The sequence below is a fragment of the Uranotaenia lowii genome, chromosome 3 (genome assembly GCF_029784155.1).
Source record: "Uranotaenia lowii strain MFRU-FL chromosome 3, ASM2978415v1, whole genome shotgun sequence".
Taxonomy (NCBI): Eukaryota; Metazoa; Arthropoda; class Insecta; order Diptera; family Culicidae; genus Uranotaenia; species Uranotaenia lowii.
In genome coordinates this window covers 197,376,595-197,391,929 of record NC_073693.1, presented here as the reverse complement: position 1 = coordinate 197,391,929, position 15,335 = coordinate 197,376,595, and the positions used below count along the sequence as shown (strand labels likewise).

General features: G+C 41.3%; 1 protein-coding gene across 1 annotated transcript in view; it reads left to right on the top strand.

The window, feature by feature from the left end:
- The first annotated feature begins 11,063 nt into the window (after positions 1-11,063).
- The window catches only part of LOC129757009 (uncharacterized), an 89,686-nt gene continuing 85,414 nt past the window's right edge, over positions 11,064-15,335 (top strand). Inside the window, exon 1 of the mRNA XM_055754098.1 lies at positions 11,064-12,126. The gene's annotated coding sequence lies outside the window, so the exon portion shown is untranslated. The remainder of the gene's footprint in view (positions 12,127-15,335) is intronic.

The window sequence follows — 15,335 nt, the reverse complement described above, 5'->3', positions numbered from 1 at the left end:
TTCGAAAATTCTAAAAATAGATATGCAGAAAAACAACACAAGAACACATATACACAAAAACTGTAACATACACTAGTCAGCCAAGTTGGACCATAATTGGCCTTAGGCAAAGTCGTGTAAACGCAGACAAATAAAAAAAAAAGGTTTAGCAATAGCTTTGGTAGCTTTTACTTAGCTCGAAATCAATCAAAGCAAAAGTCCAAAGCATTTGCTTAGTTTGGTATGAATAAACATTTGCTTAGCGGATGTGTACTAAAGTCTTAGAACATAGCTTTTGCTTCGAAAAATAGAGCTATCCAACCAGCAGAATCTGAAGTTTTCTAAAGTTAAATGAAAGAAGACGATCAGAAAATTGAAAAGTACGGCTAAAATAGCCATGAAGTCGACGGTGCGGATGGTGGGTGTAAGAATGATCGGAAAGTTTTTGGTTAATGCGAAGAAAAATGAATACATATTCGAATATAGTCAAACAACAAATGGCCTAACTTTAACATTTATCATAGCTCTCCCAAACGTATTCGGATCGGGATAATCCGATGTATAAAAAATAGGCAATAGGCGCGCATCTTAGTTTAAATATTTTTTTAATCTTAGAAAGAAAAAAATCACGTAAATATGGAAATCTGTATTATGTTTTAAATTATAACAATTTTCTACCAATTTCGAGCCGATTGGGACTTCTTCCACTATAGCCGGAATTTTTTTTAATTTGGAATATTTACTAATTGATTTGTTTAGTTTCATCTTAGACGAATCATTTCATACAACGACAGGAATACGAGAAAAATGCCTTTTTGAATTGTATTGAAGCGTAATATTGCTTATTTAATAAATTCATGACATTGCTACAGAATTTTTTATTGGAAAAGTCTGCTACCGAGCATGCTTAGAAAATAAAGCAATTGCTAGGAGATTTGTCGAGCGATTACTTTAGATTTGGGCTTTATTCATACCAAATTAGCTTGTTCTAAAAGTAAAAGCTCCTGACAGAGAAAACAGCTGTCAAAAAAAACTTAATTCATATCAACCGAAGCAATTGCTTTAAGCGACTGCTCGACTGCTCGATTCAGTTTAGCAAAAGCAATTGCTAGGTTTTTTTCATATCACCTATAGCTTTTGCTTCGAAAAATAGAGCTATCCAACCAGCAGAATCTGCAGTTTTCTAAAGTAAAATAAAAGAAGACGATCAGAAAATTGAAAAGTACGGCTAAAGCAGCCTTGAAGTCGACGAAGCGGGTGGTGGGTGTAAGAACGACCGGAATTTTGTGTTAATGCGTGCTCGTATGTTGATGTTTAAAGAAAAATGAATACATATTCGAATATTGTTAAACAAAAAATGGCCTAACTTTAATATTTATCATAAGCTCTCCCACATGTATTCGGATCGGGATAATCCGATGTATAAAAAAATAGGCAATAGGCGCGCATTTTAATTTAGATTTTTTTTTTAAATCTTAGGATTATAAAGAATTATATAAAAATGAGAGATCTGTATAATGTTTTAAATTATTACAATTTATTTCTTACTTTGAGCCAATTGGGACTTCTTCCACTATAGCCGGATTTTTTTTTTAATTTGAAATATTTACTAATTGATTTGTTTATTGTCATCTTAGACGAATGATTTTATACAACGACAGGAATATGAAAAAAGTTGGGTTATCACTTCGACTTTTCTTTATCCATGTTGAAAATACCTTTTTGAATTGTTTTGAAGTGAAATTTGCTAATTTGATAAGTTCATGACGTTTTTGAAGATTTTTTTATTGGAAAAGTCTGCTACCGAGCATGCGATGAAAATAAAGCAATTGCTATGAGATTTGTCGAGCAATTGCTTCGGATTTGAGCTTTATTCATACCAAACTAGCTTGTTCTAAAAGTAAAAGCTCCTGACTGAGAAAACAGCTGTCAAAAAATACTTTATTCATAACAACCGAAGCAATTGCTTTAAGCGACTGCTCGACTGCTCGATTCAGTTTAGCAAAAGCAATTACTAAGTTTTTTGCATACCACCCATAGAGCTTCTTGATTGACGGAATGCTTAAATTAAGGTCGCTCCCCCACAGTTTTCACATAATGTCACGATTACAAAACTTTTTAAAACGGAGTATTAATTTCGTGGAACCCATTGAAGTTCTATGCAGGGTAAACAATCGTATTTGGAGGTAGTCTTTTATGCATATTTAGCCATTGATCGTGTCCATGGTTGGTCCGCACAAAATCCAACAGTGCGCTGTGTAAATCGCACCGTTATCTTCTACGATTTGTAGAGCACCACACTTCCTTCCGAAATGCTCTACACTCGTTTCCGAGTACAGCCGAAGCCAAGTGCCGAGCAAAACCGGTGCCCCAATAGCAACACTACTGTGTGAGAAGGAGAAATCCCAAAACACACAACTGAAGTGCAATTTTTTCCTTCTCTTCCTACCACAGAAGGCAAACAAACAGCACGAAACCATATTGCTTGTTCTTCTTACTTTTCTTGTTAGGAAAGAACCAAAACTTACTGAGTTGCTTTAGCGCTGCTTCCCTACACTTAATGGGATAATTTCTTTCTCTTGCTCTTACCCTGGGGAAGCCTTCTCTGATCTTTGATTGGGTGTACGCCCGGCATCTTAACAGAGCAGGGCAAGTGTTCCAAAACGAAAAGTTCACTGAGTTGCATTTTTCAAGCCGCTCGGAGAGAAATGGACAACCATGATCGTGTCAATCGTTTTGAAGCACTGACTGATTTGCGGCTTTCAAATATATACCGTATTTGTTTTCTCCCCTCGATCAGTGTTCCAGTGTATTGCTACCTCACTCACTCACACGCTCTCTCGCAACACTGACAAAATTTTCGGGGCGCCACCGTCCGATGGCAGTGCAACACCGTCCGAATAATCAAACAGTTTGACAGCACCTAGTGGTGCACTAGTGCAACACTCGGTATAAACAAATACGGTAATAGTCAGCCTCATCACATTTTTTAATTGTTTATTTCTGGAGCATCCAGGCGACACCTTTCAACGAAAAGTTTCTAGCTGGAAATCTACCAGGTGTCCGCAAAATAGTTCGATTTTCTGTCCATTTCGAAATTTTTCAATATATCTCCCCGCTAGCGGTCCAAATATCTTGCGCATGATTTGATCACCGTATTTTGTTTATTTTATCGGTGGTCAGTTTTTGTAGCTTGTAAAAATGAAGTCAGGACTGTTTATTAGTGCGCTAGGTAAACCAGTCGGAAAAATTTATTTTTTTATCACTTCCCCTACTGAAATTTTAGGCTTGCGTTTAGTAAAACCTCTCACATTTTCAACTTCATAAAATCAACCATTTTCATTTTTTCCTAATTTTAGCTCACTATTAGATCCTCTAGGACTCCTTCAACGCCATATGAACTTTGGTCGAATAGATGATATCTAGTTGTTTTTGGGGCTTGCCTGTTTTTTCTAAATTCTGACCAAAAATTTTCTCAATGAGCTTCTGTATTCGCTATCTCAAAAACCAATTAACAGATTGTCACCAAATTTTGTACACATTTACATTACATTACCAGGTAGCTTCACTCAATATTTAATAAATATCCATTTATGTCTTCAAAAGTTATTCACAAAACAAAGTGTTGCATTTTTTTCGAATACACTCCTCATTCGGGTAAGCTCTCTCTCAAGATTCCTTCCCCCCTGCCAATTTTACTAACCGCTTCTGAACCGGGGCCTGAGATGGAGAGAGAATTCTTTTTATTTGGAATGGCAATGCTAGAAATTCCACATTAACTGCACAATTTGCAACAATTCCACAATTTCTTTTCCTCTGAACACTGGTTTCTCTCATTTTAACACAAATTTACTCACTTTCCCGCACAATTAGCCACAATTTCAATCATTGGCTGCACGACTTGTGTGATCTTTGACGTATCTTCTCTCTCTCCATCTCAATCCCCTGTTCTTAACAGCTTCCATTTGGCTTATGTGTAGGTACTTGGTACAGGGTCCGGCAATTGAAGTGCTACATTGAAATAAACAGATAAATTGATCAACAACTTTTTATTTCAAATTCATTCAATTTCTCTTGAAAACAAATTACTTTTTCAAACTGGTAAAGTTCGCCTTTTCGCCCTTGAGTTTAACCACTCGCCGCAGACGGTCGATGAACGTATTGTATGAGGCCCGCAGGTGTTCTTGTGGTACTTAATTCCAGGCTGCCACGAGATATCGCTTCAGGACGCCAACATACTCCAGACAGCGAAGACCAGAGGGTTCAGGTCTGGCGAACTCGCCGGCCACTCGGAGCTCGAAATGGTCCTTGGAAAATGTTGCGCAATCCACAGTTGGGTTTTCTCCACTTTGTGAGCTGGCGCCGAGTCCTGTTGGAAAACCCTGGAACCAAAATGTCGACGTGCCCACGGTTCGACGACATTCTGTAAAATTAGTTCCCGATTTGTATTTTAGTTGATCTTAACTCCTTCAGGCACGAAAACCAGCGGAGTCCGGCCATCACGGGTAATTCCGGCCCAAACCATCAACGATGCTGATTTCTGTCGTCGAGTGGCCTTCAGCAAGTCGGCATGGCTTCGTGATCTGTCTGGCAACCAAACTCTGCCCTTCTGCTTATTCACGAACTGCTGTAAGGTGAAGAGTTTTTCGTCGGTAAACACGATATTCTTCAACCTTTCTTCCACGGCCCTCTTCAGCAGCGCCCTCGCTCTTTTTACCCCTTCTTGTTTCTGCTTCACCGTAAGGTCTTGAACCTTTTAGATCTTGTAGGGCTTGGTCTGAAGTTTATATTTCAGGATCCGACGGAGACTTCTATCCGATATGTTGAGATCCTCTGCCAATTAAGTGGCACTACTACGACGATTTCTCTTAAGGCGCTTCGACAATCTTCGCCATTGCAGCTGTGACCACAGTAGGTCGGCGTCCCCCACCATACCGTTTTTTGGAACTTCCGGTCTCCAGGTATCTTTTAGCTGTACGGTATTCAAAACTTCTGCACACACTTATATCGGACAGCTCACGAGCTATGTCCTTCTGCCGTTTGCCAGCTAGGAACAAGGCAACCACAGCGCTACGTTTCTGTTCGAGATCCATTTTTTCCGGATAACACCTGATAACAAAAGTAACACTTACATCCAATGCATGATAGCTAAGACTTAATGTAAACAAAGCGACGAGGGTCGTTCAGTGTTTCGTGGGCAAAGAAATAATTACTGTCGAAGTAATGTAGCAGTTCAATTGCCGGACCCTGTACAAGAGCTTCCTTACTATGATTGCGTTGCGAAATCGAATCGCGATCGCACTAACCTTTTTATAGTGTATGGGTTCTACAATTTTCCAGCGAAACGTCTCACTACTCTAACTAAAGCGAGCCCATCTGCTACTACATTGCTGACGTGATTCCTGAATCTCTTTCCAGAATCCAAATTGATGCTTTAATCTTTTATATAGGTAACAGTTGCAATATTTTCACAACAAAATCACACAACGAAACAACAGAACGAAGTTTACCGAACACAAAATGTGTAACCAGCATAACCTTTACTACTTGGTTTAGTGAGAATCGTTTCATAAAATCCGCGTATTATGGCAAGGAGGCGCCTTACTGGGTAAGGTAGAAGGACCACCCAAAAGTTCCCGAGAGCATCACCACCCAACACGATTATGCCAACTGGACTCAATTTCGCAGCAGATGGTGTTGTGAGTCATGATTAGGCAGCATTATCCTGCCAACAAGGACAAAAGGGCATGATGGGAGGAATTTATGGATGGACTACAAAGCCTTTGACCTTTGTACGGGGTCAAAAACCTCATACTTGTCCCGCTTCATTTGGATGAAAAAGTTCGAACAAACAACACGTTCCGGTGAATGTCAACAGTTGAAGTTTGAGTGATCCATATCGAGCATCCAGGTAGCAACCGTGTTGGACCCCGCACAGGCTAGCCACTAACAGCTTCCGCAATTTCTTCTCCCATCATGTCCCTCTACAGGACCCCGAGTTTCGGTTCGAAAAACCGACCATCCATCAACATCGCCCGCGTTCGTCAACCCGTGCTGGTCGACCTAGGCGACACTGAGCCTCGTGCTGGTACCGGATACGACTCCGACATTTCGGAGTTCAACCCGGACCAGCCGTGCTAGTGTTTGAGAGCGAAAGCAGATTCCGTCGCCTCGTGGGTCTAACCAGTTGACCTTCCGGACACCACTATCCCGTAACCACATCTGGATCAAGCCTGGTCCTAGCCCGCATCGTTGGCACGTTTGCTGCCCCGACCTGCCGTTTGTACCAAGCGACCACAAGGTGGGACTTTTACAAAGCGCATTAAGGTGTTTCCTTGTTCCGAATAACTTATCGAGTGTGCCGACCCTGATGCTTAGAGGGGGGGTTCTTGCTCGGCTGAGCAGTCTGGGGAACCGTTGGTTACAAATGTTGTGGATGACTTATTTTGCCCAATTTTCTTGAGTGAACTATATGTACTGATTATTTAACTTGAAAGTTGCAAGAGAGATTTATAAGTACGTTGTAATAGACTTAGGTCACAAAAGGGCACATAAGTGCCCAAAAGTACTATAGACGGGATTTACTAATTCACAACTCGAGACCCCATACACCCAACCTTCGGGTAGTGGTCATATCACCTCTTGTCTTACAACCCCGATTCTCTACCTCCCCGTGGTGCTAGCTGGGGTGCGAGCAACCCAGCGGAGATCGGGTACCCAACCCCGTGAATGCTTTGGTCGCATGCTAACGGAGCCTCCTCCGTACACATCTGTCCTCCACGTCAGAGGCGGCGTACGGAGTGCAACAACGTCCTGTTCGAAGTTTCCAATCGCTGGTTCCTTTTGCAGTCACGGATTTTCGCAGGAGGACCGTCGTGATGTTGCTGTTTTGGGTTGCAGTTGCCGTTTTGGTGTTCGAGACTCAAATCAGCAACATCATGACAGTCCTCCACAGTTGGTATTTAGTGATTTTCATTCATTTACGATGAGCTATTTAAAAAAAGGTTGAATCGGATAGCAGTTAGCGGATAGCAGAATTTGAGAATATGCTTATTCGACATATACGATTTGAGTGAACTGATTTACGATATCTGGGCGGTCCTTGACACTCTATCCGGCCAGATTTAGAACACGGATTAGAAACCTACAATGGTCTAGTGTTATGCGCCAACAGACGTTGCCGACTTGCAGGAGAAAGAGCATTGGAGATTTGTCGACCTCAATAATCTAAGAATGCATGTGAGCACATACTTAGGCAGAAACTGCGTTAAATCCGTGCACTCATGGTGTATTTTTTTTTTTTTTTATTAGTTGATCACCCAGGTGGTAAATCCTTTTTACGGATTGCATTCCAAGGCACGGCGAGCCACCGCGTCCCCCCAGTTTGCTACTCTGGGTCCATGGGTGCAATTGGACGACTCATGATACTATGTACCCCTACGCCATAAAATCCACCTGGGGCCTCTGGCCATAATTCCCATCCGGACCTAGCAACGAAGGCTTTACCCATGATGGGAGACCATACTCGCGCAATGCGCTCCACGGCAAATACTCGTTTTATTCGTACTACACCAGCAATCTCAACCACTCTTTGTCACGATTCACGACTTACGGGTTGGCAGTCCGTTAGCCGCTACTCGTGACTCGAGTCCCACATGCGCCTCTCGTCGCAATTCGTGACGTCATGACCCGCCTCTCCTCACGACTCGAGGCCCTCTCACATTCCCCCTCTTGACACAAATTGAGGCGGCACGACCCACCTCTCCTCGTGTCTCGAGAGCCCTCGTTCATTCCGTCTCTTGACCCAATTCGAGACGAGAACAACTCGCCTCTCCTCGGGTCTGGAGATAATCACAAATCCCACTTATTCTCCGTCTCGACACTTCGAGACCCATCCTGAGGCCCATCCAATGGGCACCACATATTACGGCACAAGGCCCCTCTGCCCGTCGTGAGTCGGTCATATCCGCGAATCAGGGCTAGGACCACCCGACGCGCGAATTCGACCAACACCCGCTCGAACATTTGGTCGTCCCGCATATCGGGGTCGCGACTACCCGATACACGTTACGACCCCTCCCTCTTGCAACTGAGCACTGGTACCAAGGTGCCCAGTCGCACCACGTTTTTGCCACACTCGGCACGCAGCCCGTCGGTAGCTGACTGTACCAAGTGTGACGTGTAGTTCTCTTGGCCGTACATCTACAGGTGACGAGTCTGTAGACACGTTTCCACTCTGCACCACGGGGAGGTGGAACTACGGCGCAGAGCCACTCTAGCACTCATGGTGTATAACCATACATATAGAACAACATGTTTATCGGTGGATCGCTCTTCCCCCATCGACCAGCACATAAGGTCACTTGGGTATCTCGAGGTGGCCGAACAGAAAATCATATTGACCACATCTGCATCAGTCGAAAATGGAGAAGGAGCCTTCTTGATACCCGCAACAAACGAAGCGCAGACATTGCATCTGACCATCAACTCGTTCTTGGCGAGATTATACTGAGAGTTGCGCGTGTCCGAAGGCGCGAGGAGTCTTTCATACTCGTCCCTAGACACGCAGTCACTGTTTAGTCGCCGAAGCACGTTTTAAGACTGACTCAACCGTTAAAAGTTCGGCTTTATCCCCATTTTCAATGTATTGGTTCATTCTTTTAGAATGTTCTTCCGATCACACCACCACAGACAATTCATCTCGTGAATATGTATAAATGACGGTTAGATTCATTTCAGTGGCATTTCCTTACCCCAAATCATCGCACCGTCGATGTTATATTTTTTTTCGAACGACCACTCCCTCGTCGTTGTTTTCTTATCAAGGTGTGCGGCGAACAAAATAGAAGTGACACGCAGATTGGGTAATAAACAAAATAAGTCTAATTTTCTTGTTTTTATTATAGGTATACTTCTTACCACCCACAGGATTGTTAGGAATTCCAATAAGACTTAATAAGATGATTGGTTTTTTTCGGATTGCATAGAAAACCAGGTAAGTGAAAATAATTTAAAAGCTAATATCGAATGTTTTATTCTCTTGTAGGCTCCATCTACTACAACGACGTCCGCCAGTTGGAGAATCCAGAGGTGAAAAGGGCATAAGTTGAACAGCTCGAATCCCGAGCCTCGGAACTGCCGACAGACGGAACAGTCGAAGAACAGTGGTGTGGAATCAAGAATGCCTTTATCACGACGAGCCATGGTACTATCGGTGCGGAGCTGGAAAATGTCAGTTATTGACCGATCGAACAGATCAGCTCAAACGATGGACTGAGCACTTCGAGCAACTCTTCCGAGTCACGAATAGCGATGGCCAACGGAATCCGCAGCTCGAAGCGCCAACAGTAAGTCGCATAAATAGCGTCAACTCGGAAACGGCAATCAAAGAAATGAAAGCCAACAAAGCAGCAAGGATCGATTGCATCCCTGCTGAAAGCTTACTCTGCATTGTCAGCACAACTGTTGCACCGTCTTTTAGCTGACATTTGGGATATTGCAGTTATCCCGGCCGACTGGATGCAGGGTATCCTCGTAAAGGTCCCAAAGAAAGGAGACCTGACCAAGTGCGGTAACTGGCGAGGCATAACGTTGATCTGTACAACTCTCAAAGTACCCTGCAAAGAGATCCTGAACAGGATCCAGGAGAAAATCGACGCTGTACTCCGACGGCAACAAGCTGGATTCCGATCCGGACGATGATGAGTGAACCACAGCACAACACATGTGGATGTGTCTTATCACCGCTACTTTTTCTAATCGTAATGGATGAGATTCTGACTGAATCGATCGACTGTGCACCGAACCGAGGATTGCCGTGGAATCCTTCAACAATGGAGCAACTGAACGATCTTAACCTGGCTGACGATATTGTTTTGCTCGCTCAAACACAATCAAATATGCAGAGCAAACTCGACGACCTCTCCGAAAGCTCCAAGGCAGCAGGTCTCAAAATCAAAGTCGGAAAGACCAAGTCGATGGAGATCAACACAAAAAATTCCGCCAGTTTCATGGTAGTTGGGAAACAGGTTGAGAAAGTGGAGTGCTTCCAGTTTCTTTTTAGCCAGATAACGCCTGATGGTGGAAGATGGTGACTCCGGATTGTCAACAGTGGAGGTCTTTTACCACGGCCATATGCACCGGAGGATCGGCGCGGGAACATTAGGTAATTAAGTATCAGAACATTTCATGATCCTTGAATCAATTATTTTCTTGTTTAAATGATATATCTGAAAATTTGAAGGAAAATCTGACAGTGTTGGTTGATTCTGTTCAAGAAAAAAAATGCTCTGTTTGGGACGCTATAAAGACTTTTTCGCAACTCTTACCGCTTTGCTGTCTTCCGCAACGTTGTAACCAGCTTCTTTTATTGGAATTTCATTTGCATCGCGTGAGAACAAAATATCCAAAAGTTATAAAAATAGACATTCTCGGAACAAATTTTTGCGGTTTTTCCATATAAGACTTTCTAGACTACAGGCGTTTTCAAATTCGAAAATAAAATGCAAGTTCAACCCACCCTAATGAATACTGTCAGTAATACGTTTGACTAAAGTTCGATTTAAAACCAAAGTGTTGCTTTGAATGAACGTTATTTCCCACGCAAAGCAAAATGTTTCAAATTCTTCCCTCAATGATTAATGAACGACCCTCTCGAAATCGACGCACTAGTGCTGTCAGCTTCATCAGCGTTCGTCCTTGTCAGCTGATCCGTCTTCGTTAGACTTCGACATCCCCGACTGCCCGACGACGACGACAACGACGACGTCGTCATCTTCGTAATGTCGCACATGGTCTGGTCTTCCCCCTTCATTCAAGAGACCACCACGTTCACAACACAACACAACATCTCAACCGAGAACGTGTCGAAGAAGGTGGATGGGATGCTATACTCATTCCCTCAAAGTGGCTAAGTATTCTTTAGCCGAGATAGTAGGTAGGTGGCGATGTTGATGTGAAATTACAAAAAAAAAAACACCCGGCACACAATTGTCCATCAGCTATCAAGCAGCAATCAGCAGTCAGCCAGCCAGCCGAACAGTTCAGCAAAACACAACACTCTAGAGATAAGTCTTCATTCTTCGTTCAGTTCATCGTCTGCTCCGGTGGCGTTCGGTTGAAAAGTTTGCGTCGCGGCGCCGTTCTTTCGATTCGCGGTATTCATTTTATTCCCCAAGAGGGTCAATATCAAATTGAGTCGTACCACAATCTGGGATTCGAACATTCGAAACTTGTTGATTTTTGTGAAAGTTTATCAACTGCCCCATTTGTTGGTGGAAAAAATTCTAGCTTACGATTTCCTTCATCGAACCACTATCTTCGAGATAGATAATGTGCGAAATTCGTTAATCGACTAAAGAACATCGCGCGCACATGTAAACAAATATCGAAGTGTTACAATTCAAATCCTCTACCCCTCAACAAACGATCGACAGCGCACGCCATACGCCTCACGCCTCGTCGATCGTGAAACCCCTGTAATGTGTGTAAATTTTTCGCGCCAACGCGTGAGATTGATGATGTGATGCTGTTTCGGTTAGCAGAATTCGAATGATCGGGGTTTTTTCTGCGTCTTCTGGCTGATTTAACTCACCGGTTTCGATCTATTTTTTTCTGCTTCTTCTCCTGACCACACTCGAAGGGTGCGGAAGGAAGTTTGATGCGTGTGTTTGCATTTGGAGGTTACATTCCTACCACCGCCAGTTTTTTCTCTTCTCGTGTCGATTAAGAATATTTTGGACCTACCAGACGGGCGCGTTGGTCTAGTTCTGTTTTGTTCGTACTTTGCCCAGCCGGTTTTTTTTTCTTACCTACTTAATGAGATGTGTTAAAAATAAATCATCACCAAAAATAATAACAACAAAAGCAAAGTTATTATCAGTGAGTCGCGTGAGCATATTTTACCAGCCAATGTTGAGTCAAAATTGTATCAAACGAGGCTCAAATTGATTGAAAAAAGAAGAAGTAAAAAAAGAGTTTCTGTTTAGATAAGACGTGATAAGTGATAGCGCACAGTTTTGCTAATCGAGTGGAGTAGAGCCGAAAAGTTATACCTTCATACTTACATTCTATCGATTGTGTGGCGCGCGGAAATCCTTGGAAGAAGATTGGCCGTGTCGTTTCAAGTGTTTGATTTACCTTTAATAGGTAAGTAGCTGACGAGATTGTCGAACATTATGAGCGTTTCGTTTTTTGATTGTGTTGGAAAAGGTATTTGAATCAATCGAGGAACACAATTCTTCAAAGTCCTACATGTCCTAACTAAAACATTCAAAAAAGCATTTTGTTCGATTTTGCAGATTTATTGATTAATTGAAACTAAAATTGTTTTCAACATAATTTTATAAGCTGAATTCCGACGACTAGTACGACAACTAGATATTTTTTTTACAAAATTAACAAGTTAAAAAAATAAAAACCAACCTTTTAAGTAAATTTCCAATTATTCATAACCATAGTTTTCAAGTTATAATTTTCGTATCGAAACAACCAATAGCTAATAATTGCATAAAACGCATAAAAACTGAGTTATCTAATGTTAATGTTAAGTTTATCTTGTTAATAAATATAGGTAAAACTAGGGATGGTAATACCGATCTCTTTTTTCAAAATCGGAATTCGGTATTTTATTTTCGTGAAAACCGTAAATTGTTAAAATATTTTAAAACCCAGCAACAAAAAGACGATACTGTTTTAAGTTGAGAAATACGATTATAGACTACAGTAAGTTGTAATGTAGTTTTGTTCATAAAACTTTACAACATTATAACTTTATAACATAATGATTAATCTGATTCTAGTTACGTACCTTCAAAATTAAAAGACGGTCTCACAACTCCAAACATCCTGTCTGGTATAACAAAGATTTGAAAAACTTACAAGGAAGCAAAAGGCTCATAAAGCCTACAGAAGCGATAGAAGTTCCACAAACCATCAACATTATATAAATTTATGCAACCAGCTCAACTCATGTATTAAAAATTCCTTTGAAGAATACAATCAGAAAATTGAAAATGACTTTAAGAAAACCCCAAAAGCATTCTTTGGCTATGCTAAAATGCGGATGAAAAATTCAAACTTTCCGACTTGTTTGACACTAGACGGAAACATTGGCAATAATCCGTTGGAAATTTATAACTTATTTGCATCCTTTTTTCAAGAAGTTTACACATCTTTCTCTGAGAATAACCGTGATAAAGAATACTTTCCATACATTCCAGAGTTAGCGTGTGACATTCAAGTCAATGGAATTGATTACAATAATGTTAACGAAGGACTTAAAAACTGGACTCCCCCCATGTTTCCTTAAAAACTTAGCCGTTGAGTTAACCGACCCTCTTCTGCTTCTTTTTAAAATGTCGTTAAGTAATACAAAAGTGCCCAAATTTTGGAAAAATAATTTTTGATCCCCATTTTCAAGTTCGGAAAAAATCAGATGTACGAAATTACCGAGGAATAGCCATTCTATCTTGCATTCCTAAACTCGTTGAATCAATCATAAATGACAAAATCTATCAACAAGTAAAAACTAGTGTAACCAGCAAACAACATGGATTCTTCACAGGGCGCTCTACTGCATCAAATCTTCTCGAATTCGTTACGTACGTGATCAATTCCATGTGCCAAGGCTTTCACGTTGAGGCTCTTTATACTGATTTTAGCAAAGCTTTTGACCGCATCGATATACTCCTACTGATTCTAAAATTAAAAATAATGGCTTTCATCCAAATCTCCTTTCTTCGCTTCAATCATACTTAACCGATCGAACACAAATTGTTCGCTTCAAAACGAATTATCCCAACCTGTAACTGTAACCTCCGGTGTGCCTCAGGGGTCTCATCTAGGACCTCTTCTTTTCATACTGTTCGTAAATAAAATTTTCTTCATTCAAAAACGGATTGATATTGTTTGTTTATTGATTTGTCTTTGTTGAATGGACCTTACAGACTTTGTATCTTAAGATTAAGGAACACTACTTATAGTACTACGTTTTGTTTCTAGTATCAAAATCAACATATCTAGTATAGTGGCTTAGTGCTGCATTTGTTTTTGTTGAACAAACTTTTCAAATTGAGTTAATATAGTGAAAAAGTCAATATTTCGACATGTACGCACTGTTGTGGAAATTCCGGAAAATTCACGGGGTAGGGGAAAATTCTGAGTACTACGTTTTGTTTCTAGTATCAAAACCAACATATCTAGTATAGTGGCTTAGTGCTGCATTTATTTTTGTTGAACAAACTTTTCAAATTGAGTTAATATAGTGAAAAAGTCAATATTTCGACATGGGAGGATTCGGAGTAAGCGTTGACTAGATAAGACGCAAACAATTTTATCTCGTGTCAAAAAATTGAAAAATTTAAATGTTTTGATATTTTATTAAATTCAAAGTGCAGTAGATTGTGAGAGTTGGATATCAACACGGATTGCAGGGTATATTATTCAAAAATCGTTCCTGAAGGGATGTTAAGTTAAAAGAAGCTTGAAAGTGCTCTAGGGTTATTAGTTAATTCTGCCTAAATTATACCTATATTGGAAAATTCAACTCGTTGAAAGAATTCGTGAGTGAACACTACAGCCCGTCCGAATAAAGTCTCGTGCGTGCATGGACCACAAATTCTTAAAAAATTGAATTTTCTGTGGTCGATCGTCGAACCATATTGCTGCGTGTTATTATCTTACGGACGCCCCCTTCAGAAAAATCCTTATTACGACATTGAACAACTTGTGGATGCCGAATCGCAAGGCAAAAAGCGTTCCAGAGAGGATATCAACTTGGCCGGATCCGACACAATTGGTAGTTTTGATGAGCTGTGGAGAAGAATCGAGGCCAAGATAAACGATTCCCATTCCCGGCTGGAAGAGAAAATAGATAACTGCCGCACCGAACTTGTAAAACGGATTGACACCATCGAGCAAGACGTATCATCCTTCCAGAGTGAGTGTTTTGCCAAAACAACCTCCCTCAATACCGAGATCAACAGAATTCGTGAGGAGTCATTTTCGTCGGCTGAAGCTTTAGAGCGTCTGAACAAAAGTCGGGAAATCATCATTTCCGGTATCCCATTTGAAAACCAGGAAAATTTAGCTAATATCTTCCAAAATATTAGCAAACATTTGAACTACACCGCTTGCCCACTAGTGGAACTCAAACGTCTAGCCAGGTCGCCGATCGTTTGCGGAACTGCCCCACCTATCTTGTGTGAGTTTGCCATGAAAAATTCAATGTCCGAATTCTACAGTAGGTACATCACACAGCGTACACTTTCACTACGGAATGTGGGTTTCGATTCGGATAACCGAATCTACATCAATGAACATCTAACCCCACACGCTAGGGGAATCAGAACAGCGGC